The sequence below is a fragment of the Tupaia chinensis genome, unplaced genomic scaffold (genome assembly GCF_000334495.1).
Source record: "Tupaia chinensis unplaced genomic scaffold, TupChi_1.0 Scaffold146837_1, whole genome shotgun sequence".
Lineage (NCBI taxonomy): Eukaryota > Metazoa > Chordata > Mammalia > Scandentia > Tupaiidae > Tupaia > Tupaia belangeri.
Window position 1 is genome coordinate 3171700 of NW_006206691.1, and position 11710 is coordinate 3183409.

Here is an 11710-nt window from a genome sequence, read left to right on the forward strand (position 1 = left end):
AAAAAAAAAAAAAAAAAAAAACTAAAAAGTAAAAATGACTTCCATACAGACAAAACATGAACACATGGTTAAAGACATCATTTAACTCATTATTTAAATGATGGAATAGGTGAGATGTCACGACCAGTTATTAGAAGAAGCCAAAGACCTCATATTTATTGATGTATATAAAGAAATAAATATATAAATAGAGGCCAAACTACTGTTTCTCCCTTGGAGTGTCAGTTGAACTCATGGTGCAGAGAATTTCCATGTCTGTAGACAGGACACTTTTCCATTGCTCTTGGTTATCTACACATTAGAGAGTTGTACATTAGTTTCTATAAAATAAGAATCTGGTACCTCCAAAAGGTGTGTTCCAGACAACGCATGGTTTTCCATCAAAGCACAACTTTTGCTCTGTGTTACAAACCAGGTTTTAATGCAGTGGTCAGTCATACTGTGTACTCAGGACTTATTAACTCTTTATTTTTTAAAGAATTATTTCATTTTATTCATTATAATTATTTATTTGTTTTATTTCATTGAAGTTGACCAGAGAGAGACAGCAAGGGAGAAGGAATGTGAGAAAGCAAGCTGCCAGGTCTGGGACTCGAACTACGGTCAAGCAAGTGGGAGTCCAACCACCTTAACCATCATGCCACCTGCCGGCCCCAGGATTTAGTAATTCTTAATATTTCTCCTAATACAATAATTTCTCATGATCTCAGTGTCCAGATTTGCAGCTCAATGTTTTGCTTGGAGAGCAATCTACTCTTTCTTCTCTTTCCTAATAGCAACAGAATGATCCATAGCAGCTTATACATGAAACTTCTGCCAGATATTATTTCTCTGATCCTGAGAAGAGTAGTTTTGTCCCCTCCCCCCGCCCTTTATTTAATAGAGAGGGTCAAGTTCATCAGAGACAAAAGGGGAGCATTGGGTCAGAGATGTCCACTTTATCTGCATCTGACTAACTTTTGTATGAGGGATATACTCCTATGCTGCAGGTCAGATTAATATGTCTCTGTCTCTCATTAACCCTTTTCTCCTCCTTGACAATTCACAATAATCTCATACTCTCTCATATATATCTCTTTTTTTAAAAATATATTTTATTTCTTCTCTTTATTTTTAAGTGTTCTATATGGCACATGCGTTCACGAGAGAGAGACAGAGAGGGAGAGATAGAGAAAGTGAGAAAGCAAGCCACTAGGTTTGGGACTGAAGCGCAGTTGGCCATGGGCGAGTCTCGCACCTTAACTACCATACCACCTGCTGGACTCTGCACCTCTTGTTTTAATGATATTTTGCTCCCCTTCTTTCTCTGGCTTCTTCTTTGCTGTTTGATTTCGCTGATTTTAACAAAAAGTCAACATTTGGAAACAGATCAAACTCTAAATTAAACCATTCTTTCTCAAGCTCTAAATTAGGCTATTCTTTCCATTATTCATTAATAAAAGTGTTCAAGCTCACAAGTCAGAGTAAAAAGTATTCCATAACTTGGGCAGACTGTGTGCATGTGTTGAAGGGAGGTGGTTGTGTGAGTGCTCTGTTAGAGGCAGCCCTGTCACTGGGTTCTAGCACCTCTTCCAACTAAAGGATATGCTTTGACAAGTGGAGGGCCCTTATTGATGTTTGGGTTCCAGACTTTAATTCATTTTTAAAATCTTATTTTTCACTGGAAGTGCAAGTGAGGGATTTTTTTTCTTCCTCAAAGTTCGTTTCTAATTTAGTTTTCAGACCAGAGTTGGCTGTTATGCTCATTTTTCACGGATGAGAGAACATTGGCAATACAATTGTGCTTCAAGAAAAATTTTACTGGACAGAAACCCAAAGTCTTTTATCCTGAGTGGATAACATATTGACAGATCCTTATCTCTGGAATGTGTTTGCTTGTTTGGTCACAATGTAACTTCAATAACTGAGGGTTCCCCACCCTACCGCACCCCTGCTATCAAGAGTTCACTGAGTTATAGAAAAGGGTCTGGACTAATAGAAAGTTTGAATTCATGAGATGCTTGAATAACAAAATGTCTCAGAAGAAGCTCTGTTTGGGGTCAGCAGGTGGCATGGTGGTTAAAGCGTTGGACTCCTGGCCAACCACAGTTTGAGCCCTGGACTTGATGACTTGAAAACCATGCAGCGCATATGTGTATGTGTCCCCTAAATCCCAAGAGGAGAAAGGATTCTGGTGTGATCACCCCCCTCCCCCTCCGGGTGTGTGTGTGTGCGCGCACATGTGATTTCTCATTTTCCCTCTCCCTCTTTGTCTCTGTGTCTCTCTGGCAAGTGCATGTACCCTAGGACAAAAAAGAAAGAAAGAAACCCTGTTTTATTGTATAGGTATCACTTATAACTTAGAATTAGAAAGATAATATATTTACTATGTAGGGGAAAAGAAATGACTTTATCTCATCCAATCTAGGCTCACTGCAGAGGTTCTAATAACAACAGGCAGGTTAATAAAAGAAAAGCATACAAATTTATTTAATAAAAGTTTTACTTAACACAGGATACTTTACAAGAAAATGAAGCCCCTAGGTAGGCCTGTCTATATTTTTTAAGAGAGATTTTTGTAATAGGGCATGTGTACTCACCCAAGAGTTAGAAACAGAGACAATGAAAAATCACCCCCCAGGGGGATGGACAAGCCACAATCTCTTTTCTAGAGATCTTGGGCATGCACACACATATGCCCAGGGTTTTTAAAGCCACCAGGTCTGGGATTTGAACCACGGTCAACTACATGGGAGTCCAGTGATGTAACCATAATACCACCTGTTGGTCCTGGCTTGTCTATTTTGTATGTCAGGTTTTATGAAGAAGTAGATAGTTACAGAAAAGTATATAAATATATATTATATATATAATTTTATATAATATATAAATATATGAAAAGTCACTGAGAAATTGGGGAAGTCATGACATATTTTCCTATGGTTTTCAATGCAGAACTGTGTCATGACTTTCTCAATGATGCAATACACATATATTATATATCTGTATCTATATCTTTAGATATATATTAGAAGTTTATTAGTTTCTTCCCTGTATAAATGAAGGGAGAAAGTAAGAAGTGCCCTAACAGAGTCTTCAGACCTTAGCCCTCCTGCTAGACTCAGCCAACCAGTATCACAGGCATGCTTTGCTACTGGTCTGCACAGGGGGACCTCAGGTGTGAACCTGGAGCCTTCCCATATGGTTTCCAGCATCACAGAACATGGCATTCCCACTTACCACCATAGCTAGCCTATGTATGTTCTTTTTCTTTTCATTTTTTTTTTTTTTGGAAAGGTTTTTGCCATAGGGTGCATGTGCTTGACAGAAAGTAAGAAATCACCCCCCAGAGAGGCTGGCCACACCGCAATCCCTTCTCCTCCGTTCTCCTCTTGGGATCTTGGGTACGCACATACACACACCTGGAATGAGTTTAAGCCACTGGGTCCGGGACTTGAACCATGGTCAGCTACGTGGGAGTCCAACAACGTAGCCATTACGCCATCTGCTAGTCCCTGTATGTTATTTTTATTTTTCTGGGGATATAATTTTCTTTCTTTTTTAGAAGAAAACAGTTAATGTATTGGGTCATTGGTAATATCGTGACATATTTTTCTATATTTCTCTATGTAAAAATACAACATGACTTTTCTGATGATCCAATATTTATTTATTTATTCATATTCAATCACTGTATATCATTACAGCATACAAAATAAATTTTCCCAGTATGAATATACTATATATTAGTCCAGTCAAAGATATTATCATACACATTATTATCAACAGATAATTTTCCATTTTTGTGCCCTTTCAATGTTTTGCTTCTTTCATTTTTCTTTTGTTCTTTAAAAAGATTTTGACATTATTAGTTAGTTTAGTAAATTGGACTTATTTTTATTACTCCAGACTTCTGTGTAGGAGTTTTCACACTGTGAATAGTTTTCTTTTTATAAAACTTACTAGAGAGACCATGTGCTTACCAGAGAGAATCACAGAGAGGAAGCAAGAAAGGGACCAACAGTTAATGTAATGGCTACGTCGCTGAACTTCCCTTTGTTGCAGCTATAGGGAAAAACTGGTTACTCAAAGGAAAGCCACCTCCCCCCCCAACGTAGCTATAATAAAATGATTTTGATATAGTAATGGCAAGTAAATGAGAAAACAAAATAAAACAAAACAAAAAATTGGCAAAATGAGTTTGGTGTTATCGAACTAAATATTATTTTGACTAGAAGAATATTGAATAGTGTTTTGGGAAAACTAAGTCAAGTACCAGGTATAAAATTTGTTTAGGAAATCCTCCATATCTCTGTACTTTTTCTATTACATAAGAGAGTTGGCGTATTGAGATATTTCATTGTTATATTTATTTGATTACTTTTGCTCAAATTACATTTTATACATATGACCTCTATATGAACAAAAATATGTGTGTAAAATGGAAGAGGTGGGCTTGAAACTTGGAACCTGTTGATAGGAATTGAATTTAGCTGCTCTGTTGGTTTTATACTTACAACAAATACTACAGCAAAACAAACAAAGAAAACATAAAGTCAGTAACCAAATCGTACAAGGTTTTCTTCAGCTGGTATTTTATAACCAATGATGGAACATTTTAACTTGGTTTTCCATTAGGAGACATACAAGGTGATTGTCAGTGAACAACATGGTTTAATAGGTTTAGCCAAGTTTAACTAAACTAACCATTTTCACAGCTGTCTCTTCGATTCACTATTAGAATGGAAGAAGTAAATTTCCTACATATAATAAATTTGAATGCATTTTAATTTGGAAAATATTATTCCATTCATGAACTTATGTATTTAATAATTATTAGTATCAGATCACTTGAGACATACCGTAAAATAATTGTGACACACTTGTATCAAGATAACACTGATTTAAGAACTGATCTATGCCGGGACCAGTAGTTAGCGTAATGGCTATGTCGCTGAACTCCCATGTAGTCGACTGTGGTTCGATTCCTGGACCCGGTAGCTTAAACTCATGCTAGGCACATGTGTGTACATGCCCAAGATCCCGAGAGGAGAATGGAGGAGAAGGGATTGCACCGTGGCCATCCCCCCTGGGGGGTGATTTCTCATTTCTTGCTTTCTGTCTCTCTGTGTCTGTCTGTCTGGAGAGCGCATGCGCCCTATAGCAAAAACCTCTCCAAAAAAGAAAAAAAAAAGAGCTGATCTATGCCTTAGATGATGAGAATGGCCTAATATTTGGGGTGGAGGGTTAAGCACACAAGTGATCCTTTCTGAAAAAAGTAACACCCTCAAATAAACTTTGCAAATGCTGGAGAAAAAGTCTTCTAAAGCCAAAGACTGGTTAAGTGCATTAGACTACTTATTTAAGACATCCCTAAAAACAACCCTAACACAAGTGCACACAATACTTTTAGTCAGGATCTTGCTGTGGTAACAAATAATCTGAAAGCGTTAGTGACTTAAATCAATCAAGATTAACTTCTTGCTACACAAAATATTCTGAAGGTCTAGGCAACTTTTCAGGTTACCAGTTGATCATACATAAAATGAGCATTTCACTTCCACAATAAATAACTATTCACTGGCGAATATTTATCATGAGACAAGGAAAGAAAACACTTCTATCTGGATATGACACATATAACTTCTTTTTAAAATTTTTTATATATTTTTTTAATTTCAAGAAAAGCACTTTTAGCTTTAATAAATCAAAATTTTAAAAATGTTAAGAGAAATTTGCTTAAGACTTACAGCCAGGAAAAAATTTAGGATTCTGTTCTAATAGTAGGTACATGAACCTATCAACAGCTCAAGAGAAGACAAAAATCACTTCTTAAATGTTGTCGACCAAGTCAAATAATTTAAGTAAGATCAACATCAAGAAAAGTGAGTCACTGAGGTCTTCATTTTTTGAAAGAAGTGGGGATATTGGTGAACAGTACTAATACCTACCATAGTGACAAGTCAGCAAACATTTCAACTGTCCAAAGCTCATTTTCTGTGACCTTGTTTGCCTGGCAAAATTCTTATTTCACCCACTAATTCCAGATATATTGTTTCTTACTAAGTTCATTTGAATACCAAATATTAGGGGACATTTTATTTGCCATTATTTCTAGAGTCCAGATATTAATTTGCCTTTTATTAGCTTGGACTAAGACAACTAATGTTCTGTGTGATTCTGAGCATGAGCATCCACTGTTCACTCAGTCTGTTTTATTGCCTGTTAAAGAAGAGAATTAAGAAAAAGCAGAACTCCCTAGATATAGTTACTTAGCTCCTGCATCTAGGTTCTCTCACTTTTGTGGCCTATTCTTCCATTAACATGGTTTCCTTTTCCTTCACCCACCAATCTCTAACATCAAAAATTATAACGTATGATATTGCCCAGTAAATGATGATTAAAAGTTTAAGAGTCTTAGGGGTAAGGCAACAGTATAAAGCTACATAGTGAAGAATACCTTAAATTTAATATTATACTCTCTTTTAAAAAAAGTATTTCAGGCATCTTCATGTATTTTTTTCTTCCCAGACCCAGCTTTTCACCATATTATTAGATTCCCTCTTTGCTTTTCCCCCAGTGTAGTAAAAAACTACATACCTTCTTTAGCCTTTTAAGTAGAGTCATTGTCTCTCTGCAGATGGAACCAATACAAGGCCATTATTTGCATGTATTAAAATACATTGAGGTGCTTTACTATACAAGGAAACAGTCCGTTCTTGTTCAGAATACTTAGCCAAATTATGAACCTGTCATCAAAGAAAATAGGATGTATTTTTCTCTTATACATTCTGGACAATGGACAGAGAGCCACCTCCAGGGGTCATAAATGTTAGATGGGGTACTTCCTGTTACATTTGTGATATATGCCGTATACAATAGGTCTTACAAGATCTCACAACTGTCTTGGGATTTTCATCTAAAACTGACCACAAACCTTGTTCCTTTCTTACAGGGTGAATTTCAAAGGCCCATAAGTTGCATGTGAATCAAGAGTGCTCCATGGGGTTCAGACAAACTTTGACCTTCAAGTGGCAGGGAACAGAATTGGAAATTTCACAAGAATACCTTTATTCTTGGGGTCAGCACAGCAGGGACTGAGCAGTATAGAACAGGAGAGAATGAAAGCTAATCAAGAAAGCAAACCCTTTCAAACAACAACATCGGTCACAAAAGCCATGATTCACAATCAGAATACTAGTTGGGTCAGTTCTTATTTTAGCCAAAGCATTCCTTTTGGTTTTTCTGGATGCTCATATCCAGTTCAGAGGAATGTTCCACTCCAGGCTTCTTTCTTATGTCTCATAAATAAATCAGTAAGATAAAAATAGCTGCTTCTCTCAAAGTTAAAGCAAAATGAAAGTCAAGGTTTCAGCAATCTTCCTCCACTCTTCACTGTTTCCTTGTAATGTCTAGCTAACTCTGTGGATGCAAATTGTTCAAGAGTAAGTACAGGCTGATTTTGAGAAGCACAAATGAGCATTTATCATGTCCAGTATTATTTAAAATCTGAGATTAGCTAGAGTTTTATTGGAAATAGAATTAATTGTATTTTCCTTTAAAGATAACCCGTGTATCTAATATAAATAATTAAAGATATAATCACAAGAAATATTTCATGCTAAAAGGTAAATAGTCCTGTTATAGGAGGCCCTAAAATATTTGAGACTATGATATCAAATTAAAGATGAGTATTCTTCCTGTGTTTATGAATAAATTAACCCCTGAAATTTAAGGGACATTTCATAAGGGGAAATTATGTGAATGTGGGCAGTAGAAAAGATTCTGGCAAATTCCATCTTTAACCCTTGCATGTAAGTTAAACACTTTTTAAAAATAATTACTTACTTAATTTTACTTGTTATTATTATTATTTTTAAAATTTGACCAGCGAAATAGGAAAGGACAGTGAGAAAACAAGCTGACAGGTCCAGGATTCAAACCAAGGTCAGCCATGTGGGAGTCCAGCACCTTAACCACTATGCCATCTACTAGCCCCAACTTAACCATTTAAAAAAAAATTAATTGCAGGAATTTAGTTTGCACTTAGAGGCAGCTTACTCTTCCAGTGGCTCCCAACATTCCCTGATGCTGCTTTCTCTGTTCTTCAGACATGGAAGTTCTTTAGATATGTATACTGTGCATTTTCTTTGCTAAGACTGTCTTAGAGCTTTCATATCTGGGATGTTCATTTACTACAGAGAGATTAACGTGGCTATGCTGGAATCAAACAAAGCATACTATATTTTCATAATTATTAAACTCTGCATAGCAGTCTAGAAACTAAAGGCTGGAATATTTTTATACTCATATTTAGTTACTTAGAAATACTCAAGTTTGGCTAAAATATATCTTCATATTTTAAAGCTACTAATACCTTTGCAGAGTTTAGTTTAAAATGTCAACATAACTTTCTGCTTTGTCTTAGAATATAGAAAGCAGAGAAAATCATCATGTCCACCCTTATAAGAGCAAAAAGCTGGTTAATCTATAAAATCACAACTTTATTGAACACATTAAAGAGCTGAACTCACAGACAAAATGATTCCCTTAAAGTATAAGAAAGACACTTTCCTAAGGAAAGAATAAATAAGAACACTTGCTTTTTAAAAGGAAAATGCAAGTTCTATGAACCATTAAAAATAATTTTGAGGGGCTGGATGGTGGTGCAGCAGTAAACTTGATTCCCTGAGAGACTGATTCCACATGGGAAGGGTTGGATATATGTCCAGGGAGCACTCCAAGCACACTGGGCCCACGTGTGTCCATGATCCAGAGCTGGCTGAAGGCTGGAGATAAATCATGACTTAAAGACCATATTGAGATTGTTGTCTCTTTTTCTCCTTATCTTTTTTATGGGTTAAATAAATAAACTTAAAAAAAAATAGGGGCTGGCCCTGTTGTGCAGTGGTTAAGTCCTATGCATAGAGAGCTGGATTCTACATGGCAATTAGAATTCCAGCCCTAATGGCTTGAAAAATGTGCTGGGCACATGTGCATGCATGCGCAAAATCCTCATGGGAACAAGGAATGGAGGTGGAGCATTGCACTGTGACCACACCTCACTCAGGGGATGGGAGAGAGGGAGTTCTCTCTACTACTCTCTATATCTCTCAATCTCTCTTTGCAGAGCATATGTGGCCTCTGGCAAGGATAACAGAATAATTTTTAGCAAATGCAATCAATTTCTGAATGATGATTGTGAGAATTTATGAAAATATTAAAAAACCATGGAAAAGTGAACATAATAGAAATTCACTCTAACTCAGAGGTCATCACTAGGTATTCATGAAAACTATGGGGATGTGGCAAAATAAGGAGTATGTCTAGCATTTAAGGCCTGGACAACAGGAACAGCAGCTGCAAGGTAGGCATGCAACCTTGCTTGGATGCTTCCCTGCCTCCCATAGACAAACATTCTTAAGCAGTTAGGAGAAGGACAGCAAGCCCTGACATTCCTAGAATACAAATAGCTACCCATCAAAACAGGGGAAAGTAGGGACTAGCTGATGGAGTAATGGTTACATTGTTGGACTCCCACATGGTTGACCATGGTTCAAGTCCTGGACTTGGCAGCTTAAAACTCACACCAGGTGCATGTGTGTACATGTCCAAAATCCTAAGAGGAGGAGGGATGAAAACAAATTGTGGCATGGCCATCACCCCTGGGGTGTGATTTCTCGTTTTTTGTCTGTCTATATTTCTCTGGTGAGTACATCCACCCTATATCAAAAATCTCTCTCTAAAACAAAAACAAAAACAGGGGAAAGAAGAGAAAATAGAGAAAAAGTGGAAAATCAAAACATCCTAGAGACAGATCACTAAAGGTCCCCTACCACTGAACACAGGAGCAGGTTCACTCAGACCTACTATTGTGACTCAGGGGCACATCGTTTCTCTATGACTGAGTGCTGGGACCATGCAGTTAACACAAGCTGAGTATGAAAGAACTGCCCCTCATGCCTAAGAGCAAGGACTCAGCTGAGGAGAACTGTTTGCAAGGTCAACAGTTTTTTGAGTTCTGATCCTCCATTGTGTCGCTGTACTGGCCTGAACTCAATTTCTCTGCCATGGGCCCTATTGCTGTACCCTGGTACCCCATAAAGGCACCCCTTGCTTTATTGTAACTTTTACAATAATCAGGAATGCGGATCCACTAAGGTGGCAGCTGCGTAAGGTGGCAGCTGTGAACGGGAAATACTCCCATTAGATTCACCTCACCTTCCTGGAAAATGTCAGTGAAGAATGCTACATTCACTTCTCCTACTGGGGATTATATAGATAAGCATTAGGAAGATTTAGGTTAAAGCTACTAAATTGGTGAAACAATCTCAGTGGCTGGGAGGGGCTCAGGGACTCATCCATGAGGTGCTGTTACCCCAAAGACCATGAGCCACCTTTAATCTCAAGACAAGGGAAGATTGCCGTTCCCCAAGCCACAGTCATTGTATAGAGAAGCACGTAGAGGGTCCCAAGTACACAGTAACCTTTAAGTCAGTCATTAAGCTGCTCACAAGACCACATTCCTTTCCCATGTAGACATTAGACTCACCTTCTTAGCTGTGGATTACCCCAGAGATAACATAGGTATTCCACTTTAGTATATACTAACTTTGTCTTTACTAAACCAGACAGGATTTATTTCTAGGCCCTTGTAATCAGCAAGTTGCTGCCACCCTAGCCTGAGGCTGACGTTCTCAAAGCTGACCTGGGGCTCAAATTCTCAAGCCAATCTGGGACTGAAGTTATCAAGTTGGCCTAGGACTGAGGTTATTAAGATTCCTGGGAGCCCTTTCTTCTGAAGACCCTCCCAGGTAATCAAGATCTAAGAAGAGAATGCACCCGAAAAATGGACTTCCTTGTTCTAAGAATTATGACTGTTTATACCTAAACAAAACAGATGTCATGTTTTATAATTATTGTTCCTATACTTTGAATGTTTTACCTTTTGGAGTAAAATCTTTCACTTACTTCCCCTCACCCATCCTACATCTGTAAAACTCCTTCTATAATAAATATGCATGACTCCTGGCCATTGGGGCTGCAGTCCTGAGGTTACTCTGGCTGTAGCTGACTGAGAACATGCTAAGGGGCATTGAGGTCTTGGCCTGATTTTGTTCACCCGTGTCGCCTTCCTGTGCACCCACCCTGACTGGAGCACGGCTTCCAACAACTGAGGTTGAGTCAGAAGATCATCTCTTTTGCCTCTTCTAACTCCCAGAGCTAGCAAGTATGAAGAAACAAGTAAGATCAATCCAATATATCCAATATACTACTTGGAAAGGAGCAGGGGTATGAAGTGCTATTTCCTCTTTGTTCAGATACAAGGAGAAGAGTTAAACCAGAGCAGACATAAAAGATCCTCTAGTCCTGTCCAGAACAGAAGGCAATGCTCTACAAATTTGAAAACTGCAACAAGACAAAACAAAACCACAACAAAAAGAAAACAAGAAAAAAACAAAAAACAAAGAAAAAAACTCTTCAAAACCACAAGGAAAAAAAAAAAACCCTCTTCACCAAAATTCTTTTACCATCAAAACTATCTTCAATATTTAAATGAGTTGTAATAACTTACAGAGAGACAACAATGTAAAAAATTTATTGCTGGCATCTCTGTTCTTGACAATATGATAAAAGAAAGTTCTCCAGGCAGAAGAAATATGACACCAAAGAGAAAATTTCATTTGCACAAAGAAATGGAAAGGGCCAGATGGTGGAGAGGTGGTTAACA